At 44.5% G+C, this 16,059-nt stretch overlaps 1 protein-coding gene across 3 annotated transcripts in view; it reads left to right on the forward strand.

Annotated features, from left to right (window-relative positions):
• Positions 1–16,059, forward strand: part of INPP5F (inositol polyphosphate-5-phosphatase F) — a 1,146,251-nt gene that overhangs the window by 728,447 nt on the left and 401,745 nt on the right. The window lies entirely within an intron of this gene.

Consider the following 16,059-nt stretch of genomic DNA (forward strand, 5'->3'; position numbering starts at 1 on the left):
AAGTGGCGCCCAATTTTAGACCTGAGGGAGCTCAACACCTATCTCATAAAGCTGTCATTCAGAATGGTATCTCTTCAGGACATTTTACGGCTTCTCAATCCAGGAAATTTTGTGGCAACTCTGGATCTAGAGGACTCATATTTCCATGTACCTATCCATCCAGCTCACAGGCGATTCTTACGCTTCACAGTAGCCAAGAGCCACCTTCAATTCAAAGTCCTTCCTTTTGGGCTCAGATCAGCCCCACGGATATTCACAAAGGTTTTAGCCCCAGTGGCGGCGTGTCTCAGAAAGCAATCTCTAGAGGTTTTTCCCTATCTAGACGATTGGTTAGTAAAGGCTTCATCCTTTCAAAGAGCTTCCACAGCAGTCAATAGGTGCATTCGAGTTTTCAATCAAATAGGTCCACAACTCAGCAGGAACAAATCTGTTCTTCACCCATCCAGGTCGGCCAGGTTCCTAGGTTCCATTCTCGATACAAGTTGCTGCAAGGCTTTCCCTTCGGAATAAAGACAGAAAAGACTCATACTTTCGGCTCGTCTCCTACAAAAGAAACGGTCTCTATCGGTCTGTCTGTACAAGTCACTCCTAGGATCGATTTCATCTTGCATACCCTTAATTCCGCACTGCAGACTTCGGATGCGTCCGCTGCAGGAGCAGCTAGACAAACAATGGTGCCAGGCAGAAGGCACATTCGACGACAAGATAACAGTAACACCGCTAATGAGAAAAGCGGCCAACTGGTGGACGGTGAAGGACAATATCTCAAAAGGTCTCACTTTCAAGATTGCTCCATCTCCCATGGTTATAATCACGGACGCCTCACTGGAAGGCTGGGGGGCAGTATTGCAGGATCTTCAAGTGAGCAGTCATTGGACGCCCGAGCAGCGCATTTCCCACATCAATCTTCAGAAACTCAAAGTCATTCAATTAGCTTTGCAAGCTTTCCTTCCAAGAATTTGGAATTCCACGATGCTGGTCTGTACAGACAAAACAACGGCCATGCATTATATAAACAAGCAAGGCGGGACAAGATCTCGACTTCTTTCAAGGGAAGCCCAAGAAACATGGAATTGGGCAATTCTCCTCCTGGTTTCTCTTTTAGCAAAACACCTCCCAGATACGCTCAACACGACAGTGGGTGCATTGAGTCGTCTAAAATCAATCTGTCACGAGTGGGAGTTGGATCAAAACACTCTCGACGAGGTCTTCGACTGTTGGGGCACTCCGACCATATACCTGTTTGCAATCTCAGAAAACAGAAAATGCCAATTCTACGCAAGCAGGGATCACCATCGCAGTTCACTGGGGAATGCTCTTTCGATAGCCTGGTCAGGCGCATTTGTTTACGCCTTTCCTCCAATACCCCTGATTCCGAGGCTGATAAGGAAACTCAAAGTGGAACCTTGCAGAATGATTTTGATCGCACCAGCGTGGCCCCGCCAGTTCTGGTTCACAGAGCTTCTCCTACTCTCTCAAGATCAGCCAATTCACCTATGGCCCATCCCATCTCTATTGACAATGTCTCAGGGCCAAGTGCTGCATCCAGACCCGAGCTAACTCCAATTGACGGCGTGGCTCCTGAGCACCGAGAATTCAAGGATTTGAATATCACTCAGGAGTGTAAGGAAATTCTATTTCAAGCCCGTGCACCAAGTACAAATAAGACTTATCGCACGAAATGGGAATGTGTCTGCCAGTGGTGCCATCGAGAGAATCTCCATCCGTACACTTCTGCTCCTCACCAGGTTTTACCTTACGTTCTTTCTTTGGCTAAGTGAGGCCTGGCGCATTCCTCCATTAAAGTGCACCTGGCGGCTATCTCTAGATTCAGAAGGACAGCCTCAGGTCCTTCTCTTTGGTCCGCAAGGATTATCAAGCAATTCCTAAAGGGTCTCTTCAGAGTTTTTCCCCCAGTCCGGCCTCCACCTCCAGTCTGGCAACTCAATTTGGTTCTGGCTTATCTCATGAGACCCCCATTTGAACCTATTCACAGAGCGGACCTTAAGTTCCTTTCATGGAAGGTAGCTCTTCTTTTAGCCCTAACGTCGGCTAGACGGATAGGTGTGCTCCAAGCGCTTGTTATTATGTAACCCTTTTTACAGTTCAAGAAAGACACTTTAATCCTGAGAACAAATCCAAAATTCATTCCGAAGGTCCCTTCGGATTTCCATTTGAAGGTACCGGTGGTTCTGAAATCTTTTTTCCCTCGACCATCATCTCCAGCAGAAAGGTCGCTACATTCCTTAGATGTCCAAAGATGTTTAAAATGTTATCTAGAACGGACAAGAAGTTTCAGGAAGTCTTCTCAGCTCTTCGTTGCTTACAGTTTCCGCTTTCAAAACAAGGCATTTCACGGTGGATTTCCAGTGCAATTCACTTTTGTCACCAGAAAACGGGCAAGCTGCTAGACAGACATGTTAAAGCTCATTCAACGAGATCGGTCTCATCCTCTGCAGCTCTCTTCGCTGGAGTCCCTATCAAAGACATTTGTAGAGCGGCTGCGTGGAGTAGTACCCACACGTTCACAATGCATTACTGCTTGGACTCTTCCATGAGGAGTGAAGCTGCAGTCGGACAAGCAGTCCTCAGAAATATTTTCCAATGAGAGGTGAGCTTTCCTTCCTATCCGTCCTTCCTGTGATTGCACATTTTGTATCAGATACTGTTTTCCTATCTGTTGTAGCAAGATATATTTGCTTCCTATGAAAAGAAGTTTACTAAGATGTGTTGATACTCTTGTAACAAAATGTCCTCTTATTGCTTACTGCTAGCTACTCTGATATAAAGCATGGGAATCTATGAAAGTTCCAATACTGGGACAAGAAAACAAGTTACTTACCTGTAACTTGGGTTCCCCAGTATTGGTAACTTTCATAGATTCCAATGCGCCCACCCTCCTCTCCTGGGAAAGCTCAGCCTCTTGTAGATGTGGTTCGGTTACACAACGGCTACGAAAATCTGAGGCTCTCTCAAGAGGTTTCTATGGGGTGAGGCTACTCTGATTGGTTGTTGCAACTTTTTTGGTCTCTTTTACAAAAAGAGGTGGATATGCTGCAAAATGAGATGAGCAAAAACAGGGAGTCAGGTCCTGGGACATGTAATTGGTTGGACCATAAGTAACGGGTATACAAACACAATTTACTAACTACACACTTCTCTAGGTCCTCCACTTTGAGGAAAAAACCAAGTGATACTCCTAGGTTAATTGGGTATATCTCATTCGTACCCTGTTATTTTATTATTTTGAGTTTTTTTTCTTTAATTTCATGTATGAAAAGGACACTTAACGTTTCCGTTCATTTACAAACACAATACATTTCTACAACATAAATACACCATTTATATATACACGAATATATTTTGATATATACACAATCATTTTGAACAGTATGTTCGACTGCTCGTAATTTTTTGAAAAGACACAAGTCACGCTCTGGGCTCAAGGTTCAAATAAACAACAACCAAATGCAACAAGAATTTCAATAAACCATAAATCAATTCTTTGGTCTATTAGGCAATTTGATGTCTATTTCCTCTATGTGCCGACGGGTTTCAAACCCGATGTTTTCAATTGTCAGGTTCTCCTCAGGGCTCTGTCTTTAAAGTTTATCTAAAAATGTGTATAAAACAAAAAGGGGGATTTAATTTAATGAACCTAAATCTCATGGGCTTCACTCCATCTAGTGCTGCTGTCACTATTTTTACCTGTTTTCCAGCTGTCTCCGGTCCGCAAGTGTTATTTTGCACTCGACTGGGTTCCTTAATCTTGATACCTATAATCAAGTTAGGACATTTTGTCATTCTCCATTTAACCCTGGCAATACGATTATGTACAAACTCTTACTGGAAATACCTTAAAGTGTCAGTTTGTTGTTCTTATAGTTTCCACTTTTTTGTCCTGTTTTTGAGAACCCAGTCGAGTGCAAAATAACACTTGCGGACCGGCGACCATGGGAGATGCGGACAAGAAGGAATTTTTACAAAACCTAGGGGCAAGAAAAAAACCTCAAAATAATAAAATAAAAGGGTACGAATGAGATATACCCAATTAATCTAGGAGTATCACTTGGTTTTTTCCTCAAAGTGGAGTACCTAGAGAAGTGTGTAGTTGGTAAATTGTGTTTGTATACCCGTTACTTATGGTCCAACCAACTACATGTCCCAGGACCTGACTCCCTGTTTTTGCAAATCTTAGAGCGGGAAACCCCCGCGAGAGTTTGAAGGGCACACGATTAAGTCAAGTTCCCATTTCGTGAATTAAAAAGTTTAAGGAAGGAGTGTTCTTCCTTCCAAAGGAATGTCTGAGAAGGACACTTTATCGTTCAGTGAAGATCATATACAAAGTTGAATTGCTTCTTCTCCATTTGCTAATGTTACTTTGAGCTCCTCTGCCCATCAGCAGAATGAGTCAGACAAATTGATTAGACTGAGTAAAAAACATAAGAACAGAGCTTCATGGACATTTTTTGTTAAAACATCTGAGGGGAGGGACAATCCCCTGGGGATTACAGGTGAAGAACGTGCCTGTAATTTTTACTGAGGACGTTGAGTACAGAAAGGGGTTCAGTTGTATCAATACAAAATTCAGTAGGGACCTAATGGTCCATACCATTGAAACTGCGCAAAGACTCTGCAGTAAGGAATTAGAGGAAATAGAAACACTGACCCAAGCTATCAAGGATAGTCCAACAGTATCTGATGCCAAAGCTCTCTTGGAAAAGATAGAGAAAGAGATTTTGGCTTTTAAGGACAATACGATTAATAATAAAACTGCACAGTACGAAAGAGACTCCAAGGCGTTCACACTCGAGAAGGCATATCCTTTTCTAAAAGACGAGTACTATACACAAGCAGACTCACGGGGGGCACTCTATAACTATCAGGGGAGATCCCGCAACAGATTTAAAACTTTTTCTGAAACTTCTTCTTCTTCGGATTCATCAGGTCCAGATACACGTGGGAATCAAAACAAAAAGCATGTGTCTTTTTTAGAGAAGGGCCAGCAAGGAAAAACAAAATTCAAGGTACCATGGGAGATGCGGACAAGAAGGAATTTTTACAAAACCTAGGGGCAACCACTACAGTGGTCAATTTATCCCCTAAAATGTTAACGAAGGATGAAGAGTCAGTATTGAACTTAGGATTAAAATTTGTCCCACGCCAACAAACAGACTTTACCCAAATGAAACTTGAAACTATTGAGTTCTGTCGCAAGATTAGACTCAGGGCTTTTTTTGCTAACCAGCCCCCTATGATTGAGAAAGAGACTACTGGGTTTCGAAACAAATCAAACTTTATACCCACCCAAAAAATTCCTAAACAGATTTATGCCTTTGAGCAAATAATGTTATCATCAATAGACAAATTGGAAAAGAATAAGAAATACATTCAACAAAATATAAGTAAAGGGCAAAGAACTGCGCTCAAAAATCTGAGGGAGGATCAATCAATAGTTATCAAGCAGGCCGACAAAGGCGGTGCAGTTGTTCTCTGGCCAAGAGATAAATATCTAGCAGAAGCTCAGTCACAGGTTGACAATAAAGTTTGGTATAGACCACTCCAAGAAGATCCTGTCAAAAGTATACAGGGAGCGATAGCTGATATTGTCAGAGTAGGGATGGAAAATGGCTATGTTGGTGTGAAAGAAGGCGAATTTTTTATTAAAAAATTCCCAAGGACTCCCATCCTATATTTCCTCCCAAAAATCCATAAAAACCTAAACGAGCCCCCAGGACGACCTATCGTCTCTGGATGAGACTCGTGTCTGGAACCACTCGCCAAATATGTAGACTTCTTTTTGAAACCGTTTGTGAGCACAGTGAAATCATACCTAAAAGACACCATGGACTTTTTGGTAAAAATTGAGGGTACTGAGTTTAATCCAAACATGCAACTACTAGTGACAATGGATGTCATGTCCCTCTATACCCAGATCCCCCAGGATGAGGCACTGGAGGTAATAGAACTATATCTGGAAGCTCGGGAAAGACCGCACCGAGTTCCCACGAGTTTTATTTTAAAACTAGCAGAGATAGCCTTGAGGAAGAATTACTTTCGTTTCAATGAGCAGTTTTTCATGCAGACGAAAGGTACTGCTATGGGATGCCCTTATGCCCCAGAGATGGCCATACTGTACATGGCGGAATACGAAAGAAGGTTCATTGATAACAACAATCCATTCAGTGAACATATAAAACAATGGTTATGCTACATCGACGACGTGTGGCTCCTGTGGCAGGGGAGCCGCACCGAGTTGATGGAGTTCCATATATGGCTCAATGCAAAACACCAAGATATTAAATTTTCAATGGAATGCAGTGACACTAAAATGACATTCCTTGATGTGGAAGTTACCTATACAGAAGGGCGGCTAATATCTTCCCTGTATAGAAAAAAGACTGTGTTGCATCATCTAAGTGCTCACCCAAGAAATCTGAAGGCCAACTTACCATATGGTCAACTGCTCCGTATTAGAAGAAATTGTACGGAGCTGTCCGATTACGAAAAACATGCTGATACATTCTGTGAGGAATTGAAAGACAGAGGGTACCCCCGTAAATTGCTAAAGCATACATATAAGAGGGCGCGGTGTACGCCTCGAGAATGCCTCTTACAGACCAAAACAAAGTCTGAACTAGACAGATTCGTTTGCGTCACCACATTTGGGCCTGATACCAATAAGCTAAGACAGGCGGTCATCAAAAATTGGCATCTATTGGATAATCTGGATTGCCCATTTCCCCGTCCGCTCTTTGCGTACCAGAAAAATAGAAGCATAGGCCAACAAATAGTGCAGGCAGACATTGCTCTACCCAAACCTAAGAGTGACTTATTGTCCCAGTGGGGGATGAAACCCATTGAGGGGCACCATAAATGCGGCTGTTGTGCGGCATGTGGAAATACAATGGAAGGAAAGGAATTCCAACATGGGAGTGTGAGGTGGAAACATTTGTGTTTCTCGAACTGCAAAACACGCAACGTCGTGTACGTGATCGTTTGTCCATGTTCGAAAATTTATATTGGCAAGACACCCAGCAAGCCAATATACGTATAACTCAACATAAATCATGGTTGAAGAATAAAGTTGTAACCGCCCCCATGGTCGAACATTTCATTGAAAACAACCACATTGAAAATGATTTCATGTGGTCAATCTTGTTTGTTTTGCAACAATCAAGAACAATAATGGATCCTGATAAAATCCTGCTCAGAAAGAGGCGTATTTGATATTCAAATTCAATAGCGCACTCACTGGTTTAAATTCGTTGTCTGAAGTATCAAGGTTGTAACAACCACACGAATTTGAATTTCATATATGGAACAAGCAGTAACACATTAAAAGGTGGCCACTGCAGTCTGAGCGTGATTGACCAAGTAAAGTGTTTTTATAAATTCCATAACCCCTCATTAATTCAAATGTATTCTTTATTTTTGTGCGAAGACCATTTCTGTTAAAATAGTTTGACTTCGCACATAGATAATAGAGTATACTTGACCTTTTTTTTTAAAAAAGAACGACTAAAAGATGGCCGCCACAGAACGCGCGGTTCCAGCAATGCGCGTCGAAGCTAAAAGCCACACACAAAGATGGCCGCCGCATTCACAGATTGACTAAGCAGTCACCGGATCGCCGCCAAAACAAGTAGGTGAAACGCAGAATAAAAGATCAGTTTCCTTTGCCCAAGCTAAAATAACTAAGATATACTTGATTCTGAAACACATTTTTTGTACACAGGAAATTGCACTTTGGCCGAGAATGAGAGTAGCCGCATAGGGATTCAACAAACGAAGTGGTTGCAGTACACGAGGGAAATCAAAAATATATCAGTTATGCCCCACAGAGTAGTGAACGCTTAACTCATGTTACCAAACATAAGAGAGAATTACATGATCGTTTTTGTTAATTCCAGACTGTGAATAAACGACAAGGAGAAGTACTGTTCTCAAAAACAGGACAAAAAAGTGGAAACTATAAGAACAACAAACTGACACTTTAAGGTATGTCCAGTAAGAGTTTGTACATAATCGTATTGCCAGGGTTAAATGGAGAATGACAAAATGTCCTAACTTGATTATAGGTATCAAGATTAAGGAACCCAGTCGAGTGCAAAATAACACTTGCGGACCGGAGACAGCTGGAAAACAGGTAAAAATAGTGACAGCAGCACTAGATGGAGTGAAGCCCATGAGATTTAGGTTCATTAAATTAAATCCCCCTTTTTGTTTTATACACATTTTTAGATAAACTTTAAAGACAGAGCCCTGAGGAGAACCTGACAATTGAAAACATCGGGTTTGAAACCCGTCGGCACATAGAGGAAATAGACATCAAATTGCCTAATAGACCAAAGAATTGATTTATGGTTTATTGAAATTCTTGTTGCATTTGGTTGTTGTTTATTTGAACCTTGAGCCCAGAGCGTGACTTGTGTCTTTTCAAAATATTACGAGCAGTCGAACATACTGTTCAAAATGATTGTGTATATATCAAAATATATTTGTGTATATATAAATGGTGTATTTATGTTGTCAGGTGACTCCCTTCAGATCCGTGTGGCGTCGTCAGCATCGTTGGTGCCGGATGTGAGGTCGCGGTCACCTATATAGGCACCACCCAGGCATGCAGTTGTCAGTTCTTTTCTTTCTGCACCAGTTAGAGCTGATCCGGTGAACAGCTACCCCTCTGTCTCTTTTTGTCAGATTTTTTTTACATTTAGTCCAAGATTTTTTTCCTTGTGTGTTTGGGCATGACCTTCAGAAAGGTAGGGTTTAAGTTGTGTGTCGCTTGTCACTCTGCCATGTCAGTTACCGACCCACACCTTGTGTGCTTATGGTGTCTTGAGCATGACCACAACTTGAAGTCGTGCTCAGACTGCCGAGCCATGAAGCAGAAGGCTTTGAGGGAGCGGCCCCTAAAGCTGCTAGTAGCCCGACGGTCTATGCCATCTAGCGTCACTCCTAGTAGGTCTCGGTCCCGATTGAGGAAGAGGTCGCGGGCCAGCTACAGGAGGCCCAAGTCCTCTTTGTTGCACTCTAGGTCCTCAGGACACACTGGGAAGAGGCAGAAGAAGAAGAAGTCTAAATGGACTTCGACTCCACCTCGTCCATAAAGGATTAACGAGATGAGTGAGGAACATCGACGTTCCAGGCACGGTTCTGCGAAGCTCTTGCCAGGTCTGACTTTGCTCCTCCCTCTGGTTCCGGGAGCCTGTGCGACCCTGCTCAGATAAAGGATTTTTACGAGGCCATGTGCCGAGTATTTGAGCAGGCCTAACCCTCTGGTGTGCCTCCAGGCCCTCGCGGTCGGAAGAGGCCCCATCAGGTACTTTGCCAACAGCTCCGGTCTTGGCTCAGACGGCATCTCATAAATCCAATTCTGGATCCGGATTGGCGCCGGTCGTGCCAATACAACCTTCTCCAGTGCTGGTTCTGAACTGGGTGCTCCCAGCGCCGCTGGTACCAATAGGCAGCGTCGGCCCCATTTTGATTCCCAACAACTTGCAGTCGGAATGGCGACTGTTGGTGCCGATTCCAGCGCCAACAGTGCTCAGTGGAGCTAGGTGGTTGCCTGGATATTTTGAGGAGGTCACAGGCATGGGAGAAGAGTGGGAGGGGTCACTGGACTCTATAAAACACCAATTAGACATTCCTGGTGAGGAATTGGACTGGGTTGAGGAGCTAGTGGACTGGACACCTCTCCAGTACTGGTATGCTCTCTCCACCTTCGGTGGCTGCAGATGAAGGAGCGTCATATGCAATGGTGGTGAAGAGGGCTGCAGAGGTTCTTGGCCTAGAGCTGCCCTCTGTGCTGGTCAAGACTAATCTCTTGCCAGTACTTTTGCCTGGGGCTTCCCCATCTGAACCCCTTTGCCCTTAATGAAGCACTTACTGATGCCCTTCTAGGCACTTGGTCCAAGCCTAGCCAGGGGCTCCTGTGACAGGACAATAGCACACCGCCATTGCCCTGCCCTGGGTGATCCAAGATTCCTCAGCCAACATCCTACCCCAGAGAGCTTGGCAGTCCAAGCTTCAACATCTCATGGCACGTTCCCTTCTGCCGCCCCCGAACAGGTTATCCAAGAGGCTGTACGCACTTGGGAAAAATATGTTTTCTTCTGCCATCCTTGCATTGTGGTCGGTGAACACTGCATGCCTTTTGGGCCGTTTCTCACATAACTTATGGGATGCGGTTGCGCAAGTACTACCACAGGTCCCAGAGGAGTACCGGGCTGTGCTCTCCCAAGAAGTGAGAGATGGGAGGGATGCAGCAAAGTTCACCATGAGGAGTGATCTGCACATGACTTACTCACTGGGCAGAGCGGTTTAGTCAATGATAGCCCTGCGGCGCCACGCCTGACTGATATTTTTGCGGTATGTCCAGGCCAGTATCATAGACATGCCCTTCAATTGGGCTTTTCCCTTCGGAGAGAAGGCAGGCTCTGTGCTGGAGTGATTAAAGGACTCGCAGGCTATGGCCTTGGGACTCTCAGTGACACCTTGTACCCAGTCTGCCTTTCACCCCTTTTGTGACAATGGAAGGGGCTATCAACCGTGTCAGCCAAACCTCAGCCACTGTCTTGTGCAGGCTTCCCAGGTTGTGTGAGGACGTGAACTTGGTGCATTCCGACCTCTGGGAATGGTAGCCAGAAGTTGTCTGCCATCAGTTCCCCGGCAGCTGCAGAATCTAATTGGACTTGCAATATGCGTATTTCTACTTCCCCTGTGGTAGTGTCAGGGTTGCTCCGTGTCCGACCGCATATGCAGGCGGGGCATAGCGGAGCAAGCCTGGAATAAAGAGGGCGGACTGGAAGCGAAGAGCACTTCATGTTCTTGTATACGCGTGTGCATCTTCCTTCCTTTGCCCTTTGCTCCTACCTGTCACTACCGGCGAATTCGGTGTCTAGCATCAGGTTGTTCCTCATCGCGTCGTCATCCTCGAGGAGGATTCCCACGTCACGGCTGTGCCACTTCCCCTTCGGGTCCTCACCAAAACCTGAAATCAACAAAAGAATGTAAAGACAACGGTTACAGAGCAGGACTGCTACCGGCTATCACGTAAGGTTAAAATGAGCTTCTGTGCTACTTATCTGAAATATCTCCACGGTATCGGAGATTCCGTTTTCTTTGTACATGACTGCTAGCTGTAAAATAAAATAAGATTCATTACCAAGGACATTCTGAGAATAAGGAGTTATTTTTTTAATAAAATTCAGCCCTGCCTATTTTTTAGCATATATTTGTTGTTGCTTTACATTTACATTGGGTCCTTCTCTTCTATTGGGAAATATTTTTTTGCCAATGAAGATTGTCATTATATTTTGGGGCTATTTTTCTGCAGTTACATTCCTCAACCAAGGTTAGTACATATTATTTTATGTAAGAAGAAAAGTGCTTCTTGGTATCTAATATTATACTTAAAAATGGAAGAGGGGAATTCACAGGTAGTTATGACATTATAATGAAAATTCTACTTTTCTGGGGAATGGTTGGGATTATTGTTATGTATTAGTTCTCTGCAGTTATACACATGCCTCTTATCTTGTTACGGGTATTTTCTTTGATTTTGAAGATTTCTATGCAGCTCAGAATATCTTGGATGTGTGTTTCCCTTGTTTTCCCCTTTTCCCTGTGTCACCATTGTAGACTTTGACCTTGTTGGTCCTCTGTGGTGATTAGAGTGAGTTGGTAATCTCGCTGCTTGTTTCTTTCTCACCCCTACGGAAACACCCAAGTTGAGAATTACAGGTAGGCCACTAGCACTTTCAGTTCACTGTGCTGCACTTTAGTCTTTCAGTACTCCAATGGTGTTCACCAAGGTGATGGCTGTGGTCGCAGCTCATCTGCACAGGTTTTGGGGTTTCAGTCCACCCCTAACTCGACAACTGACTGTTGAAGGTGTCATCGCCCCAGACTGGTGTTTCCCACCTCCAGACTATGGCGGACCTCCCGAATTCACTGGGGTTCACTATAAATGTGCCGAAGTGTCACCTGACTCCTTCTCAGATGGTCCCTTTCTTTGGAGCTGTTCTGGACATTTTTGGGTTTATCTTCCCGCGCAGCAAGTCAAAGATATTCAGGTTATGATACCGATGTTGCAGCCTCTATTCTGGATTTCGTTGAGAAGGACTCTGAGGCTGCAGGATCTCATGGCCTCCTGCATCCTGTTGTTAAATCATGCCAGAAGGCGACTGCGGGCTCTGCAATGGGGCCTGATGTCCCAGTGGGCACAGCATCAGGGGAATCTCTCCGTTGTGGTCCAGGTTTCTTAGGGAACAGCAAATGACCTGCAGTGATGGCTAACGGCCCGCAGTTGGGTCAGAGGCAGACCCCTCCCTTTCCCAACCAGATCTCACAGTGGTGACAGATACGTCACCCCTGGGATAGGACGGTCATTTGGGAGGGGTGGAGATGAGAGGACACTGGTCTCCAGCTGAGTCAGGGCTCTACATCAACTTGTTGGAGCTTCACACAATCTGACGAGCATTGAAAGAAAGCATTTCTTCATTCTGTCAGGGGGCAGTTGATACAGGTGTTCAAAGACAACACCACTGCCATGTGGTACACCAACAAGCAGGACGAGGTGGGGTAGTGGACCATTTGTCAAGGGGCCTTGCATCTCTGGACATTACTGGAACAGCAAGGCATAACCCTGGTGGTTTAACACGTGGCAGGTTCTCTGAGTGCCAGGGAAGATGAACTCAGCCATCGAAATCTAGTGGATCACGAATGGTGTCTCGATCCGGAGGTGGCACAAGATCTCTTTCAGCAGTGGGGAGAGCTGTGGTTAGATCTCAGCAGTATTGCTTGTTGGAGTTTCCAAGGTGGCTATCACTCGGCAATGATTTTCGTTACTAGTGGAACTCAGACCTTTTGTACTTCTTCCTGCCTGTACCACTCCTGCCCATTGTTCTCAAGAAGATCAGGAACGAACGGGCCCAAGTCATTCTTGTGGCTTCTGACTGGGCACAGACAGTTTGGTATTCTGAGCTTCTGAAAATAAGCATTGGACCCCTGATCAGGCTGCCCCTTCAGAAGGATATTCTGTCGCAGCAGCAGGGGAGGGTTCTCCACCTGAACCTGTCAACTCTCCGACTCCTTGTCTTGTGTGGAGATTGAGCGGCGGAAGTTGATAGCTTTTGACTTTCTTTCTGAAGTTTGTACAGTTATTCTGGCAGCCAGGCGGCCTTCCACCAAAACGATACACCCTCCGTTGGCAAACATTTGTAAAATATTGTACAGAAAAGTCTATCGACCCGCTTCTTGCCTCTCATCCTGATAGTCTTCTTTTTATTCAAAACTCTTGCCTAGCAGGGCTCTGCTCTGGGCACTCTCAAGGGTTATCTTTCTTCTCTAGCCGCTTTTCCTGCAGCTGCTTGACCAACACTCTTTATTCAAAGATAACCAAGGACCTGTGCACACATAAGATCACAACACAGACTATGTTAATATGATAAACAGATAGACAAGAAATTGCCACGTCTTTTCTTGTTGCTTTTAATGCTTGTTTGCACAGAGACCAGCAGACACATGTTTCATCCTTTTCTTTTGACTCTCCCAGCACTCAGGCAGTCTGGACTAACGCCGGGACACGGGCTCCCTCGTTTCTTGATGACTTTGACACCTTTTGCGTGCCTCGAGGGGCTTTGACTACAATTGTTACAACGTGACTACTTTCAGTAAGACATACCCGTCCTTCTCAGACCCCTGATCAGCGTTACTGTGCCCACTGATTATCTTTCAGTGGACTAACGTTACGGTTGATTCCTGATTGACACACTCAGCTTTCCTATTTTGATCTGGTCATTGAACTTGGAATTATTAAACTTTATATAGCTAAGAACCTTGCATCTTCATTGTTATTACGATTGCGTCTTCACTACCCAGACCCCGACCGGGTTGGAATTATCACCGGTCTTGGGATTATCGATGCCATCTATTATGACTTGTCCCTGAAGAGTCAGAGTTGACTGTTCTCAGATGAAACACGTGTCGGCTGGTCTCTGTGCAAACAAGCATTAAAAGCAACAAGAAAATACGTGGCGATTTCTTGTCTATCTGTTTTATCATATTAACATACTCTGTGTTGTGATCTTATGTCTGCACAGGTCCTTGGTTATTATTGTACAGGTTTGGAGTTCCAAACTCTAGCTTAGGTGTTATTAGGGTCACCCCTTTCCTGTTAGCACAATATTACTCGATCCTATGTCCACCTGACAGCCGGTTATTCTGCTAAGCGCAACTGTTCCCTTTATACTGAAAAACCCTTTTCTGTGGATACAACTCTTTATTAGAAGTCCCCTGTGGTAAATAGGTTCCTGAAAGAGCTCACAATCGCTCCTTCTTCTGCTGAAAGATATACCTATGCAACCTAACAATACTGCATCTCCTCTAACTCCTGTATTAATCCCACCAAATATGTCCGTGAGCACACCCAACGGACTAATGATTACAACCAACACTATTTCTTTAGTCCACCATAAAAATCTGAAATGACTGCATGGAATGGTTTGCTTTGAGTGCAAAAGACTAATCCTAATAATAAACAGTAACCAATAACACTGAACTAACCATTAACCTTGGGTTCCAGAGCAGCGCGCTGACTAGCCTAAAACGCTTCAACGCCTCGTCAGGGGTAGTAAGCACTATGTAAATACAATTACAAAACTTACCTCATTTGTGCTCCCGTTCAACTGTTACATAATTGTCCCCTCCAGCTGCTTACTATCAAGACAGCATTTTTTATATCATCTGCCCTGAGGGTGAGTGAGCAGTGCAGGCTTTATCATCCAAGCCTCCCTATCGTATGATGTTTCCGTATAAGATGGTGTTTCGCCCCGGGCCACTTTCCTACTTAAAGAGGTGACCCTATTCAATTTGGGCTAATCAGTTACACAACCCACTTTTTATGCTCCTCCACATCCCTCTAAGGAAGAGGAGTGCCTTCATCATTTGGACCCAAAAAGAGCATTGTCATTCTACCTTGACCGGACAAAAGAGTTCAGGGTGGCAGACCAACTTTTCGTGAGCTATGTAGAAGCTGAAAAAATTTTGGGAAGTACAGAAGCTGTCCTTTTCTTGCTGGGTCATTCTCTATACAGAACTGCTACGCCCTGGATAAAAAGCAGCCTTCTGAGGACTTAAGGGCACATTCCACCAGAGGGAAGTCTGCGACCACGGTGTGAGCTTGTGAGGTGCCAGTGTTGAACATCTGTCAGGCAGCAACGTGGGCTTTCATGCACACGTTTGCAGGATACTACTGCGTGGTCAGTCTGGTCTGTAGGGATGGCCATTTCGCCCATTTGGTACTGCAGGACTTTTTAGATTAGTAATTTGTCCGCAGCCCACCACGTGGGTATCTATTCAAAGTAAGGAATCTGCAGATAGACTTCTCTGTCAGATGTTACTTACCTTCGGTAACGCAATATCTGGTAGAAACAATATCTAGCTGCAGATTCCTCTCAGACCCATCCATGCCTTCCCATTCTGATGACTTATTTCTAGGGCTTGGGTTGCTCTCTTTCCAGGGCCCTAGTTTAGACACACTCAAGTTAGTTCACTTCATGGCTCTGCGCTCTTTGTGTAAAAAGTAATGAAAAGTAACTGCCATCCGTGCGCCTGGGTGGTGCTTATGTAGAGGACTGCAATGTCACAGCCGGCACTGACGACGTCACCGGGAACTGAATGTAGCCACCAGATGGTGCGCAGGGGTCCAGCTCATGCAAACGTCTCCGGATCCAGTCTGACGCTGGGGAAATTCAGAGGTAAGAAGTCTGTAGCTAGATATTATATCTATCAGATAATGCATTACAGAAGATAAGTAACTTGTTCATCAGCGTCTTTTGGCAATCAGACAGTTATTTTGGAAGCTTGGCTGCCTGTTTTTGGGTGCATAGTATGGAGTCATGTGATGGGAATCCAATGTGAGAGATCTGATAAGATAATCTAGTTTCACGGTCACCATGTTGGAATACTGTTTGTGTGTGTGTGTGTGTTGCGTCCAATAATAGTGTCTGTAACACATTTATAAATGATATGGTCAGTGAAAAGACCATAATG

This window comes from Lissotriton helveticus, chromosome 5_1 (assembly GCF_964261635.1).
Source record: "Lissotriton helveticus chromosome 5_1, aLisHel1.1, whole genome shotgun sequence".
NCBI lineage: Eukaryota > Metazoa > Chordata > Amphibia > Caudata > Salamandridae > Lissotriton > Lissotriton helveticus.